General features: G+C 38.4%; 1 protein-coding gene across 5 annotated transcripts in view; it reads left to right on the forward strand.

Annotated features, from left to right (window-relative positions):
* LOC131685654 (probable serine/threonine-protein kinase DDB_G0282963) overlaps positions 1-14,645 on the forward strand; it is a 133,410-nt gene that overhangs the window by 61,343 nt on the left and 57,422 nt on the right. The window contains exon 1 of one of the 5 annotated variants that reach the window (XM_058969533.1): positions 8,512-8,797. The exons of 3 other annotated variants lie outside the window; for them this stretch is intronic. The gene's annotated coding sequence lies outside the window, so the exon portion shown is untranslated. Of the gene's footprint in view, positions 1-8,511; positions 8,798-14,645 lie in introns of those variants that run through there. One more of the 5 variants, XM_058969551.1, reaches the window with a different exon arrangement.

Here is a 14,645-nt window from a genome sequence, read left to right on the forward strand (position 1 = left end):
AGATACTCGCATATTTTTAATTGGTTAGAAATATTACAAGAAAACAAAAAGAACGCTGCGCTTTTTCCCAATGTTCGTTAACTATGATTCCAGTCATTAAAATCGCATAAGTTCCGTTGTAAGAACTTGAATTTTACAGTAGTTTTCCTGAATTTGGTAAAAAATCTCTAAATATTGAAACATTTTACTGAATTTCTTAGGAGTCTCGTGACCTTCGTATGATCTCGCTAAATATCGAAGAGCTTCTCTGGACTTTTCTGAAGTTCATGGAAAATCATTGAAATCGATAGGTTCGGCTAAAGCGCCTATTTTAGCAAGAATTCGAACTCTCGTTTCCCAGAATTGAAGAATGCATAGGAGCTCATGCGATGGTCCAGTGACATAGTTTCCAGTGACTTCCAAAGCAATAGCGATCAATTCAATATTCAATGGAACTACCGAAATGTGAACTTTTGCACCAAAAACTTTAACCGGTACCAAAACAAAATCGACAAATCTGCAACTTTCCAGATAATCTGCCCATATAACGACACTGGCTTCGAGACAACGAATAAATAGAAAGTTCGCAACATAACTTGTTTTTCACCAACCGATCCACAGAAACTTGGCTTACAAAATGCACCGAATGCACAAAGTGGCACCGACTTTGCAATTTTTCGCATTTCCTGCTCAATTCGCCATTGCATAACCAAAAATAACCACCGCCGGCAGCCCAATAACCGAAAATCGCCCAAATGGGGAATTCGTTCAATAACCCTCGAACCAGATTGAGAGAAAAAAAGAATCGAAACAAAACAAAACAAAAACCTGGTCGGTCCGATTGGACCCGATGGATGCGATGAAGCATTGCATCATCTGAATAGAGGCCGAGCCCGAAAAAAATAAAAATAAAAATCGCCAAGACCCAATTTCACTGCAGAGCGCCCATCAATGCGCATGTCAGTCATTAACAATCGTGCACCAGCCTGACTGGCGTAGTCGTGAGTCCTAAATTACGGTCCTGAAGCAACGCGTCGCCTCAGGCTAATTATTTGCCAAATTAGCAAGTGTTGGTGGAATGGAGGGTCCTTCATCTTCGACGGTCCACTATTGAGGTTTATGAGTGTCCAAAATGGATTGAAGTTAGTTACGTCTGAAACGAATTTGGCCAATCCAAAAGTCCGGTACCCCGTTGATCCGGGTTAATTCATAGTTATGCATCGCATGGGTGATCTCCGTCAAAAATTTGAAAACCCCATGAAATGACATGTGTTAGTCACAAAGTCGTAACCATAAGACCACTCTATCTGACGATTGTGGAACCGGTCGTAAGTTACTTGACTGGAGGGGTTCGTTGTTTAACTCGCTGAACTCCAAACAATAAGATATTCCAGGTCCAGATATGTGCACTATACTTGCAGCTGCATATCGTCTTATCTCGAGCATCTGACAACGAGTTGAGAAAAAAAGGTTGAGACACACCGTCGGGCATCCTATTTACCCTTTCACCTACTCTCGGTCCAATTTCACTTGGCACAGTACCAATTCCTCTTTGGCGCACGTTCATTGATCGATCGATCTTTGGTGCGCGATCGCCTCGGGGCAGGAAGCAAAATAGAGAAATAAAAACCGGCTAGCGAAAGCGAAAGTTTCCGCGGGTTTTCTTGGGGCCTTACGCGCACCGCACCGCACCTCAGAAGATGCCGAGTCAAGATTGTCGATGTAGCATAACGTGGAAAAGGGGCGTGGTGTCCGGTGCAACGAGTCAGTCTTCTGAGCGTGCGTTCGTGTGTGTGTCGTTTCTGTCTGTCTTATTAAGATGATACCAGCCGCTTGGTAGTTCGTGCAAGGTTATAATACTGGACTTGGGTGTCCAAATAAATACAGGTTGTTAATTGGAGATAAATGATAACGGGACATACAAACTAGTACAAGGTACACCTTCCAATTAGGCCGTATGCTGTGGATCGAAACGAATGAAAACGGAAGCAACCAGTCAACTTGGCATTGCTGTAGCATGTTGTGGTAGGGTTGGGTGGTATTTGCAACTTGCTTCCTAGGTCGAGCAAGAGATCAGTGAAAAAATTTGAAGGCGATCAATTTTTTCAGATAATGTGGGAATGGTTCTTCAGAAGTTTGCGGTGTTTTGATAATTAATTTCTCTCGGTTTCAGAAGTATTTTTCAGCCGCAGCTGCAGATGGCCTGCCAGATTGTCAGCTTATTGAATATGCTGATCTATTCAAACAGTTTTCTCGCTTGTCGTTCTGGATTTTGAAATTTATTTCGCTGTACGGTTCGTTTTTTTTTGATGGCTCATAAACAATTGTTTTGAGTTGTAATAATGTTTAGCAGTCTACGACCGTTGCCTGATTTCTTTGCCTGCGAATACCGAAAACGGGCATCGAGAAGGACAGTTAACGACGGATCAGATGTTTAACATGCGATAAATCTTGGACAATATTCGAGAATACAACTCATCGGAACTCATCTATTTGTGAAGCCAGTGTACGATTCAGTGAAACAAAATAAAGTGTGGCAGCTAATGCTTGAACATGGCATTCCGACGAAAGCCGAATGCCTTTTAGCTGGATTCTAATCGGCTGAAAGCGTTACTTTGGCGAGTGCAATATTTTCGAAACCTCTATTTGACTGAATGGTCGTAATGGAGAAATATACAAATATGATCTAATCAGTCAAGAATGTGATTTATTCATCTTAAAAATATTTAGGCGTTATTCTAAATATTCCTTGGATATTTTTTTTAACATGAGCTGTTTCGATGACCTTTCTATAAAATATGTTTCCAAAGGCAATTTTGTTGTATTTTCCATATAGAGTAGTAGTGCGCTGATGCGAATCTGCTCAACTAAGGTAGCACAGGGGACTTTTGTGAAGGAGAAAAAAGGCTGGTATGGAGGGGGGGTCTAAGTATATTTAATCATCATGTCAAAAAAGGTAGACAAGGAATAGGTACGAAGGACCGTGGCTGTATAGTGTATCCCGAAGTGGGTCATTTGGTGGTCTACACAAGCTCATAGACTACACTCTGAAAGCTTAACACACCGCAAATGCGCATTTAAAATGTTGCGATTGGTGCAAAACCGGGGGCATCACACGAATGAGACCACGACAAAAAACGAATCATTTCGGATACACAACCCTTTCTGCTAAATGACCCTTTCGGCTAAATAACCCGTTCGGCTAAATGATCCTTTCGGCTAAATGGCCCTTCCGGATAAATAGCCCTTTCGGCTAGATGACCCTTTCGGCCAAGTGTCCCTTTCGGCTAAATCACCCTTTTGGCTAAATGACCCTTTCGGCTAAATGGCCCTTTCGGCTAAATGGCCCTTTCGGCTAAATGGCCGTTTCGGCTAAATGACCCTTTCGGCTAAATGACTCTTCGGCAAAATGACCCTTTCGGCTAAATGATCGTGTCAGCTAAATGACCCTTTCGATTAAATGACCCTTTCGGTTAAATAATCCTTTCATCTAAATGACCCTTAGGCTAAATAACCCTTTCAGCTAAATGACCCTTTCGGCTAAATGACCCCTTCGGCTAAATGACCCTTTCGGCTAAATAACCCTTTCGGCTAAATGAACCTTTCGGCTAAATAACCCTTTCCGCCAAATTACCTTTTCGGCTAAATTGCCCTTTCGGCTAAATATCCCTTTCGGCCAAATTATCCTTTAGGCTAAATTGCCCTTTCGGCTAAATGACCCTTTCGGCTAAATGACCCTTTTGACTAAATGACCCTTTCGGCTAAATGACCCTTTCGGCTAAATGACCCTTTTGGCTAAATAACCCTTTCGGCTAAATGACTCTTTCGGCTAAATAACCCTTTCCGCCAAATTACCCTTTCGGCTAAATTGCCCTTTCGGCTAAATGACCCTTTCGGCCAAATTACCCTTTAGGCTAAATTGCCCTTTCGGCTAAATGACCCTTTCGGCTAAATGACCCTTTTGACTAAATGACCCTTTTGACTAAATGACCCTTTTGACTAAATGACCCTTTCGGCTAAATAACACTTTTGGCTAAATTACCCTTTCGGCTAAATTATCCTTTCGGCTAAATTACCCCTTTCGGCTAAATGACCCTTTCGGCTAAATTACCTTTTCGGCTAAGCTACCCTTTCGGCTAGATGACCCTTTCGGCCAAATGACCCTTTCGGATAAACGACCCTTTCGGCTAAACTACCCTTTCAGCCAAATGACCCTTTCGGCTAAATGACCCTTTCGGGTAAATGACCCTTTCGGCTAAATGGTCCTTTCGGCTAAATGACCCTTTCGGCTAAATGACTTTCGGCCAAATGTCCCTTTCGGCTAAATCACCCTTTTGGCTAAATGACCCTTTCGGCTAAATGGCCCTTTCGGCTAAATGACCCTTTCGGCTAAATAACTCTTTCGGCCAAATTACCCTTTCGGCTAAATTGCCCTTTCGGCTAAATGACCCTTTCGGCTAAATGACCCTTTTGGCTAAATGGCCGTTTCGGCTAAATGACCCTTTCGGCTAAATGACTCTTCGGCAAAATGACCCTTTCGGCTAAATGATCGTGTCAGCTAAATGACCCTTTCGATTAAATGACCCTTTCGGTTAAATAATCCTTTCATCTAAATGACCCTTAGGCTAAATAACCCTTTCAGCTAAATGACCCTTTCGGCTAAATGACCCCTTCGGCTAAATGACCCTTTCGGCTAAATAACCCTTTCGGCTAAATGAACCTTTCGGCTAAATAACCCTTTCCGCCAAATTACCTTTTCGGCTAAATTGCCCTTTCGGCTAAATATCCCTTTCGGCCAAATTATCCTTTAGGCTAAATTGCCCTTTCGGCTAAATGACCCTTTTGACTAAATGACCCTTTCGGCTAAATGACCCTTTCGGCTAAATGACCCTTTTGGCTAAATAACCCTTTCGGCTAAATGACTCTTTCGGCTAAATAACCCTTTCCGCCAAATTACCCTTTCGGCTAAATTGCCCTTTCGGCTAAATGACCCTTTCGGCCAAATTACCCTTTAGGCTAAATTGCCCTTTCGGCTAAATGACCCTTTCGGCTAAATGACCCTTTTGACTAAATGACCCTTTTGACTAAATGACCCTTTTGACTAAATTACCCTTTCGGCTAAACTACCCTTTCGGCCAAATGACCCTTTCGGCTAAATGACCCTTTCGGGTAAATGACCCTTTCGGCTAAATGTTCCTTTCGGCTAAATGACCCTATCGGCTAAATGACCCTTCCGGCTAAATGACCCTTTCGGTTGAATGACCCTTTCTGCTAAATGACCCTTTCGGCTAAATTACCTTTTCGGCTAAATTACACTTTCGGCTAAATGACCCTTTTGGCTAAATTACCCTTTCGGCTAAATGACCCTTTCAGCTTAATGACCCTTTCGGCTAAATGACCCTTTTGGTTAAATTACCCTTTCGGCTAAAAGACCCTTTCGGCTAATTGATCCTTTGGGTTAAATGACCCTTTCGGCTAAATTACCCTTCCGGCCAAATGACTTTAGGCTAAATGACCTTTTCGGCTAAATATCCCTTTCGACTAAATAACCCATTTAGTTAAATGACCCTTTTGGCCAAATGACCCTTCAACCCAATGGCATCCGACCTAACGGCATTTGGTTGAATGACCCACTCGGCCAAATTTATTTCGGCCAATTGACCTGGAATCGTAGAAATCCAGTTCTTGAACCAAAGCTATCAAAACTTTTTCTTCCTGTAGAAGGTTGAATAGTTTCATGGTTGCAAACGTATTCCATCACCAGCACTAATTGTACAGCAAACTTAAAGATATTAAACACGTCGGTTTATAATCGCATATAGAGAACCCTGAAACGGTTATTTCGGACATGATCATTATTCAAATGCCACGAATTGCGAAGAAAAGTACATCTTATGTGTCAGAGATTCGATTGGCTCAGCAGGGACGATGCTCTCGATATTCCGTTTGTGACTGGCATATTTCAGTTCTTCCAGCAATTTTGTCTTCAGTGGGGAGATACTGATTGTTTTAGGAACTACTGTTTTCAGTGCTATCTTACGATTTGGGAGCATGCTGTGTGTTGATTTCTATGCTACGTACGATTCAGTGAAACGAAAAGGACTTTTGCATCTAATACTTCAACAACGCATTGCGATAAAACTAAGTTAATTCGTAGACCGATAGACGTGAATTAAAACTAAATTAATTAGAAAATAAGTATTAGTTCGATGTTTTTTTGCATCCAAAATCAAGACTAATATTTTGTTGGAATGTTCTGTGATTTGTAGAACCTCAGAATGAGATCTCTTCATTAAGCTACACAGTGTGTCTAACGACATGAATTGACCGGCCAAACCGTTACTGGTTCAGATACCGAAAAGATGCGGGACATTTATTTCGAGATGCTGACATTAATCGTCATACCGGTTCAGTGGAGTCGTCGTCGTTTCGATGGTGCAAATTTCCCAACACTGCACACCCAGCTCTAGTTACAAACAACAACGGCGAGACTAAATACATGCGCATCGTTCATGATGCGAGAGGCGTAATGAATTAGTTAAATGATTTAAATTAAACCGTTTTTGCATCAGTGCAAAAGAGAGCTTGGCAGTGTCCTCCCTTACACATGCGCTCGCCTCAGGAACGAGGTCCTACCACTACTTATTGAATGATCCGATTTTTGGCACGATATTCAGAGGCTTGCTCAGTAACGGTCTTGCGTAAAGTAGCTTCAAGTTTGTCACGCGTCATGCTTACAATGCACTATTACCGTTGCAAGACGAATCACTTTTACTTCGGTTCATAAGTTCCCTGAATGCATAGGCTGTGAGGGTTCTCAATATGAGAAGAAATGTAGTTATAAATCAATATTGGATTGCATTGGCGCTTATGCTTGACTCGTGGCTGGAATGTGAAAAATCAAATTTTCGAAAGCGAAGTGCTTTGACCCCTGTCGGTATAACTCTCTATTAGATCATTCTTCCCAGCCGTCGGTACTCCGTCAGATGCTGAAGGGTCTCCCTTCCTCTTATTAAAAAGAAAAATCCGTTCATTATTCCCTTTAACCGAACATTCAAATTTATGACAAACCTAATTGAAAACCGAAACCGCTTCGGGACTCATATCTCAATTATCGCCCTAAAAATACAATTAATTACAGCGAGTAGTGCTGGTTTTCCTATATGAACCGGAATGAGTTATAACTTCCACTCTCATTTAAAACCAGAACGGTGGAACATCATTCAAAATATTACCAGCTAACAAAACTAGAAATGGGAAAAGCAGTGCCACCACATGTATACGATCATAAAGTTTTCATTCTCGGATAGTGATATGGTATACTTTTTACTTTGCCACCGTTTTTGCGTTCTGGGTTTGATGCGCCGAGTGTTGGTGCACAATGTTTCTTTGTTCTTAACGAGTTCTCCTTTCGGTTGGCACCCCCATACGTACCATATGCTATAGCTACCAGTAGGGCAGTAAATTTGTATGCACCCGCATCAGAGGCGGGAAACAGCCGTGGAAAATGCAGAAAGGCCTGATGAACTTTCTCTTCCGGCTTTTCTCGGGGAGTGTTTTTCCTGGATGAATCAGAAGGCTTTTGTTTTGGACTGCGGAAATTTTTTTAAGCAAATGAAATTGCTTTGGGTAGATTCAGATTAATCGTATGCTCTGAATCTCAGATACTTGAGTACGGATTCTAGACTTTGAACCAGCAGCCATTCCCTTGAGGCTGATTTTGAATCCTCAACTCACATCGTCTAAACGGTTTTTGTCAATAGAAGCAAAATAAAACCATACAAGAAAGTGTGATTAGTCATCGTCACTTAGCTACATCCCAATACACTCAGTGTCAGTCATAACATACACTCTAATGTTGTATGGTGCCGCAATCTGCGCTGCGTCCTGCTCCTGAGTGTACCATCAGAACAAACGCTTCTCGAATCTCGCAAACTGATGTAGTCAGCCAGTAGGTACAGTACATATCAACATCCCTCTACTGTAGTAGTAGTTGCATGTAGGATCAGAGCATACATACTGTCAGCTTTGTCAGACTTTTCAAACATAACGGACGAGGTCGAAATATTTGTGCCACTGCCGCCGCGTATTTACATCTGCCCGCCCTCTGGCCAAAATTATGGCACTGAATAGCTGGTGCGAGCTTTTACGGATCAAACAGTGACAGGAAGCCGTCCGTTAGTTGTGTTTATTTTGATAGGGTCTCTCGACGAGCCAACGGACTGTGTGTATGTGCTCCCGAAAAGTTATACCTTTTCGATTCGACATAATTGTCCTATAACATGCGAACATTCTAACAATTTCGCGATAAGCGGTCGTTTTCGTTCGAATCACGCAGTTCTACTGCTCTCGGCATGTATTATTCTCGTATTTGAATGAATGTACACTAACTTGTACCGACTAATATCACTACACACAGACGAACCGATGTGAACGGACAATTCTCGCGAATTGCGAAAATTGCTCCTCTTCGGGCGACCGTTGGATTCGGATTCGTTTCGTACCACGCGTCCGCTTAGTCGTCGTTTGCCATCTGAGTCGGTGCGCGAGATTTTGAAACGCGCTTCTTCGTGTGCTCGGGAAGAAAATTGGCCGAAGAGCATTAGCCAGTGCAGGAAAAATTGTATCCATTCTCGGAATGGGTACAGTTGCGGTGACGTAACTTTCTCCACTTGATCAAAGTAGATTCGGTGGAATTTTTTTCGGTCGGATAATATGTGATAAATGAGTTTATGAAGAAGTCGTCGACGATCGAGAAGAAGTGTGCGCGAAATATGGTGATTTAGTGATGAAACGGATAGAAGAAAACAGCCGAAAGGTTATTTTTGGCATCCGCCGCAAGATATATGCGGAAAAATCTATTATACACCCACGCACGCATCGTACCCTTATGCTACTTGTGCCGCAGAGACACCGAGGAAGGAAAAACCAGGCAGTCCGCCGGCCGTCAAAGCACATCGAGCGTTCTCAAGGGGCGGAAATGTTCGATCTGCGCCCGCATTTACTCTATTACACTATGTGAAGTGCCACTTTCGAAACCAACCGATAGACTAATGAGGGCGCACAGTGGCTCGATACGCACAGAATTTGGTCAAAATTTTCACTCCTTAAATTTTGTTATGTGACGCTTAGGATGATTACTGATGCTTAGTTAATTTGCTTTGGGTTTTAGGCAATTTGCTAAGTTCAACAAGAATTGTAAAGCTGTCCGCACACGAGGCAACAGGATACATGGCAAAAAAATATTCACTATGTATTTTGTTCTACCTATTCTAACAAGGCAACAGCAACAGCGTGTTAAAAGTTAGAATAAAATCCATAGTGAATATTTGTGGTGGCGTGTGGCCTGTTGCCTCGCCTGCCGGCAGCTTAAATACTATAGCTTTTGAACTAGCACTCAGAAAATTATAGTTTTTAAGGAAACAATCTCAGTATTTGATTGAAACTATGTTCGTTTCTTGAAAATTAAAGGGAAGTTGGAGTTTTAAATTAATTTGTCCCGAAATTTCTTATTCATAATATTAATTCGGCACTATGCCTCAAATCATACATTTTTGCAGTTTTTGTGATTTGAAAAAAATCTTGGGAATCTCATGAAATCTTTGCAAAGTTAGTCTTAGTATTTTATTATTTTCTCATCCATATACAGTGAAAACCCCATTTTTTACGCCATTGGTGTATTTTAGGCTGACAAAATCGGGGCATATTTTTCCTTTATTTTTATTCCACCGAATCTATTAAAATATTCTTCTTTAGTCCCTACATATAGCCTCTCAACCCTGTTTGAATACATAGTAAAAATATCTCTTAAAGGGGCAAAATTAAAAAATATTTCTATATTTCTCCCAAACTTATCATTAAGGCGTATAAGCCAACTGTCAACATTCACTTGGATGAGAAATTCCGGACAAACCGTTCTTTTTCAATGTCCGCTGTTACCAACATAATCGAAAAGTTTTTTCCTTCGTTAATCCATTTAGGGTTTCAAAACTATTTTCCCTTGAAAATGGTGGGGCCAAGGAACACAAAAAAGCCGTTTTTCATAACGATAGGTGCTTCCCTAGCAGTGCTAGAAGCTGCTCAATGTTTGCCTTCCAATGGTCAATACAATTCTCCTATGATATTAACAATATTCCAATTGAGTGGAAAACGTAGCCAAAGAAAGTTTTAATTGATAAGTTTTATCAGTTTTCAATAATATTGCAACACAAGGAAATATATGAAAAAATATTTTTCCGTCATCAACGTAAACTGTCCCTGGCAGTACTGCTCCATCGGAATCCAATCAGATTAATTGCAATAACTTCAGTTCTAGAGCTGATCTTTGTAACTATTAATACTGAAATGAAAGGCAATAGTCACATTCATTAGTCTTACTTGCTTGTGTGAGCAAATCTTGCTTCAATCAAAAGTTATATCTGTTTTAAAACGTTGTTGTCCACAAACAACATCGGCATGAAGGGGTTAACTTCTATAAACTGTTTCGTGAATTTTGACAGTTCGCTATTATGCCCTTATCATATGTTTGTCGAGATTTGCATCAGATAAGAAAAATATGCTCCAGAAAGGATATATTCGAAATTGACTGGGTTCGTCTGCTAGAGCCCATCAAACGAATTTTTATGTGAGGCTGACGAAAACGGATCCAAATGCTAAAAATTGGAGGCAGACAAAAGCGAAAGCTGATAAATTGGGGTCGTCACTGTATAGAATTTTGTTAAGCTGTCGTCAGATATTGATCTCTATCATGCACTCATCAAGCTCGTTCTCAAAATATCTATTGTATTGATTAGGTATTAAAGAATTCTGCTAAGCCGGATATTTTTAAAATGGCGTCAAACATCGTTATTAGGCGTCTACTCGTTAATCCTGATAGTACGAGCCAAAAGTAATCTTAAAGATCCATGCTTTCCACTTTTGAAACAAATTCTAAGTTCTTTTGATTCAAAAGGACTTAGGGCCGATTTCTTCACCCTCGCTTAACGCTTAAACCAGGTTTAAACGTACTGGTGAACCTGGTTTGAAAGTTAAGCGAGGGTGAAGAAATCGACCCTTAGAATACATGCAGAAACTGTGTTAATTGCGAAATCCGTACAAATAAAAACTTGTTATAAATTCGTCCAAGTCCACCAAATTTTAAAAAAAACCAAAGAAAGGAAAAGCCTTGGTACTGCATTCCGTTGCGGAATTTGATCTTCTATTTCGACAGACTTTACTGTCGATTCTTAGTACACAGAACGATTGCACGGAAAGTACCACGATCTTACTGATGGCTAAGAAATCTTCCTGGCTGAAGCTCGAACATTCGACGACCCGAGCAAACAAAAGCCCATATTGCCCCCCATGATCGTGGTCCAAATTCACCCCCACTGCATGGTGTTATGATATGTGTTGCAATGTGTTCAACCCATGAAAATACTATCACCAGCCCATTTAAAAACCATGTTCTGGTGTATTAATGGGTTTTTTGGACCATTTGTAAAATTTAGCGCGGACCATGTTCGCGGTATTATTATGGGGTTGTATGGTGCTTGAACCCATGAGAATTTGCTCGGGAAATAGCTTATGAGACCAGCGCCTCATCTTCCGAACCGCCATACCTGCAAAATAAATTCTTTGGTTAAACGTGCTAACTGGAAAACTGATATTGATTTATTTATTTTCGTTGTTCAGCGGTTATCTGACCAACTAGAAAACGGAACGTTGAATATACGGGAGAAATACGCATTGTTTTGTCTAAGTTCATTGATAACATATTTGAACAAGATTTATGGAAGATCAATAATATTGATTTATCATTTAGTATATATTTTAATATTGCTAATAACAAGCCATTTAAACAAGTATCTACAATAAATATTTTCTTGTTAATCATTAATTGGTAGTGGTTGAATTTCATTCTCTTTGAACTTGATTCCGAGAATTTTTAAATTAGGAAACCCGAACTAAGAAATTGAATTTTGAAAAAAATAGTTTTATCTGTATTTAGTGCGGTGATTTTAAATCGTAGTGAATTTTGGCCTTTTCGAATAAAATGAATGAATGAGATGGATGAAACCAAAAAAATGGAAAAAACATGTTAAGGGGTTACACACAATTTTTAAAACTCAAACAAAATCGCCGAAGATGTGCTTTGGGGTCTTAAACATCACAATTCCAAAAAATGTAAAACGACGGAAATATCTAAACGTTCAAGTTTTCAATTGTGCAACAGCGCCTCTTAGATAAACCCCGAGCACACTGAAAGCTTTAATTTTTTTTATTTACAGTTTTTTGCCAATTTTTATTCAGAGTTTTTTCATTACAAAGTGCACCATTTCGTGAAAATCGTAATATCGAAAAAAAAAAACTTTGTTGGCTGTTGATCTAAAGAATCGAAAAAAACTTGTCAAATATTACAAATATTACGGGTGATAGATTTCCGGCCATGGACCTGTCGCCAAAAACGTTCTGGCGGGAAAATGCTGTATAACCGCCATTTTGTGATAAAATTGCTTTGAAAAACATATTTTTGAAATTCACAATTAGTATTATAAATAAAGTAAAATTCCCGAAATATGCCTATATTTTCTTTCTCTCTTGGAAAAATGAAATTAATGAAAATAATTTAACTGATAAAACGAACAAAAATTGAAAAACGAATAGAATTAATAAAATGAAGTGAATGAATAAGGGGGACGGGCATAGCGTAGTTGGTAAATCGACTGCCTTGAACGCAGCTCACCTGGGTTCGATCCCCAACCCCGCACATATGGTTAGAGAATTTTCCAAAAGAGATTTCTCTAACCCGAAAAGAGGCTAATGACACTAATAAAAATAAAAAAAAGTAACAGAATAAAAATGTGTAAAATGCACAAATAATAAAAATAGTGAATTGGGCTATAAATAATATAAAATATAATATAACAATACAAAATAAATAAAAATAAAACAACGAAGAAAATTAATAAAATGTTGCACCTAAGGTAACAGATACTTCAGAATTACTTTCGATCATCCCTACATGAGCCTGCCTACCTCTAGTTTTGTTCTAAGTTACCCATATGTCTATAAATTTTCATATTTTTCGTTTCTCTTACTCTTCGAATTGCCGACAATAGCCAGCAAAAAACAATCTACTTTGCGGCAAATTAAACATAGTAACACAAAACCGAATGCAATGAAAACCTGAATAAAATTTATAAAATGAACGACAAGAAGAAAATTAATAACAATTTCGAAATGAATAAGAAAATGAATAAAATAATAAGCTAAATAAAACAGAAAAAAGAACCTTTAATCACGCGATTAAAAGAAAATAAAAGGAATTACATGAATAATATTGATAAAATAAATAAAGTGAATGAAATCAATAACATTAATTAAATCAAATAATGGGTACAATAAATAAAATTAATAAAATTTATAAAACCAATGAAAAAAGAATAAATAGAATAAAATGAAAATATAAAGATAAATAATGAATGCATGTAATATAGCAAATTAAGTTAACGATACAATGACTTGAATGGCTAATATGAATAGAATCAATAAAATTAATAATATCATTAAAATAATTAACATCAATAAAGTTATCAAATAGATAAAATGAATAAAATTACCAAAATCATTAGAACCAAGAAAATCAAAACAAGCATAACTGAATCAAAAGAATAAATTGAGTAGAATCAAATAAATCAATCGAATGAATAAGGTAATAAAATGAGTAAATAAATTATTAAATGAAAAAAATGAATAACATGAATAATGGTAATAAAATAATGAAATGAATGAAATAAGTAGAATGAATGATATCAATAAAATAATTAAAAGGAAAAACTACAGGTGAATTAGTAAAATTATTACGTCATTAAAATTAAAAAAGTGAGCTAAACGAAAACATGAACTAAATTTTTCGACAATTTACATAGAAAATTAACGCAAGAGGTAAATATTTCAACTTCGGAAAAAAGATTACTCGCCATCTTTGAGAAGAAATTGCACACGACTCATTGAAAAAATCGTCAATCATTTTCAAGTGAATTCATGAAAAGAATGTGTCCAAATTACTGTGTGTTGACGTAGATTGTGTTTTCATACCACGTTATCAAAATTCGACTTAGTTTTCCCCTAAAACACCGGTAAAGTAGCACTCAAGCTTGCCATTTCTTCACTATGTGCAAGAAGATCGAAATGCACCGTTCACAAATTGAGCTTGAGTTGCACAGGGAATCAGTAGATAATTACGCTTGGGAGTAGCGAAACATCTTTCAATGTGCAACTCCTGGTAATCCTAAATTGTTTTATTGATCAATACCGGCGCCGGCCAGGCCCGAACGTAGATCGGGGAAGGAATGTTAGTCCGATACTTTTTGCTTGTGCTAGATGCCGTATATACTACTGCGCACTCCACAATAGACCTCTCCACATTTTGAAAAAGTTTTGATATATATATATATATATATATATATATATATATATATATATATATATATATATATATATATATATATATATATATATATATATATATATATATATATATATATATATATATATATATATATATATATGGGTCAGCTCAGATTTTGGTTGTAGGTGTGAATTTAAGAACTTTAGCCAAAAATGACTTAATTTAGATATGATTTAGAGGTGTCTCCAATCAAAAATCGTGTTTTCGCTATGTT

Source organism: Topomyia yanbarensis, chromosome 1, assembly GCF_030247195.1.
Source record: "Topomyia yanbarensis strain Yona2022 chromosome 1, ASM3024719v1, whole genome shotgun sequence".
In the NCBI taxonomy this organism is placed as follows: domain Eukaryota; kingdom Metazoa; phylum Arthropoda; class Insecta; order Diptera; family Culicidae; genus Topomyia; species Topomyia yanbarensis.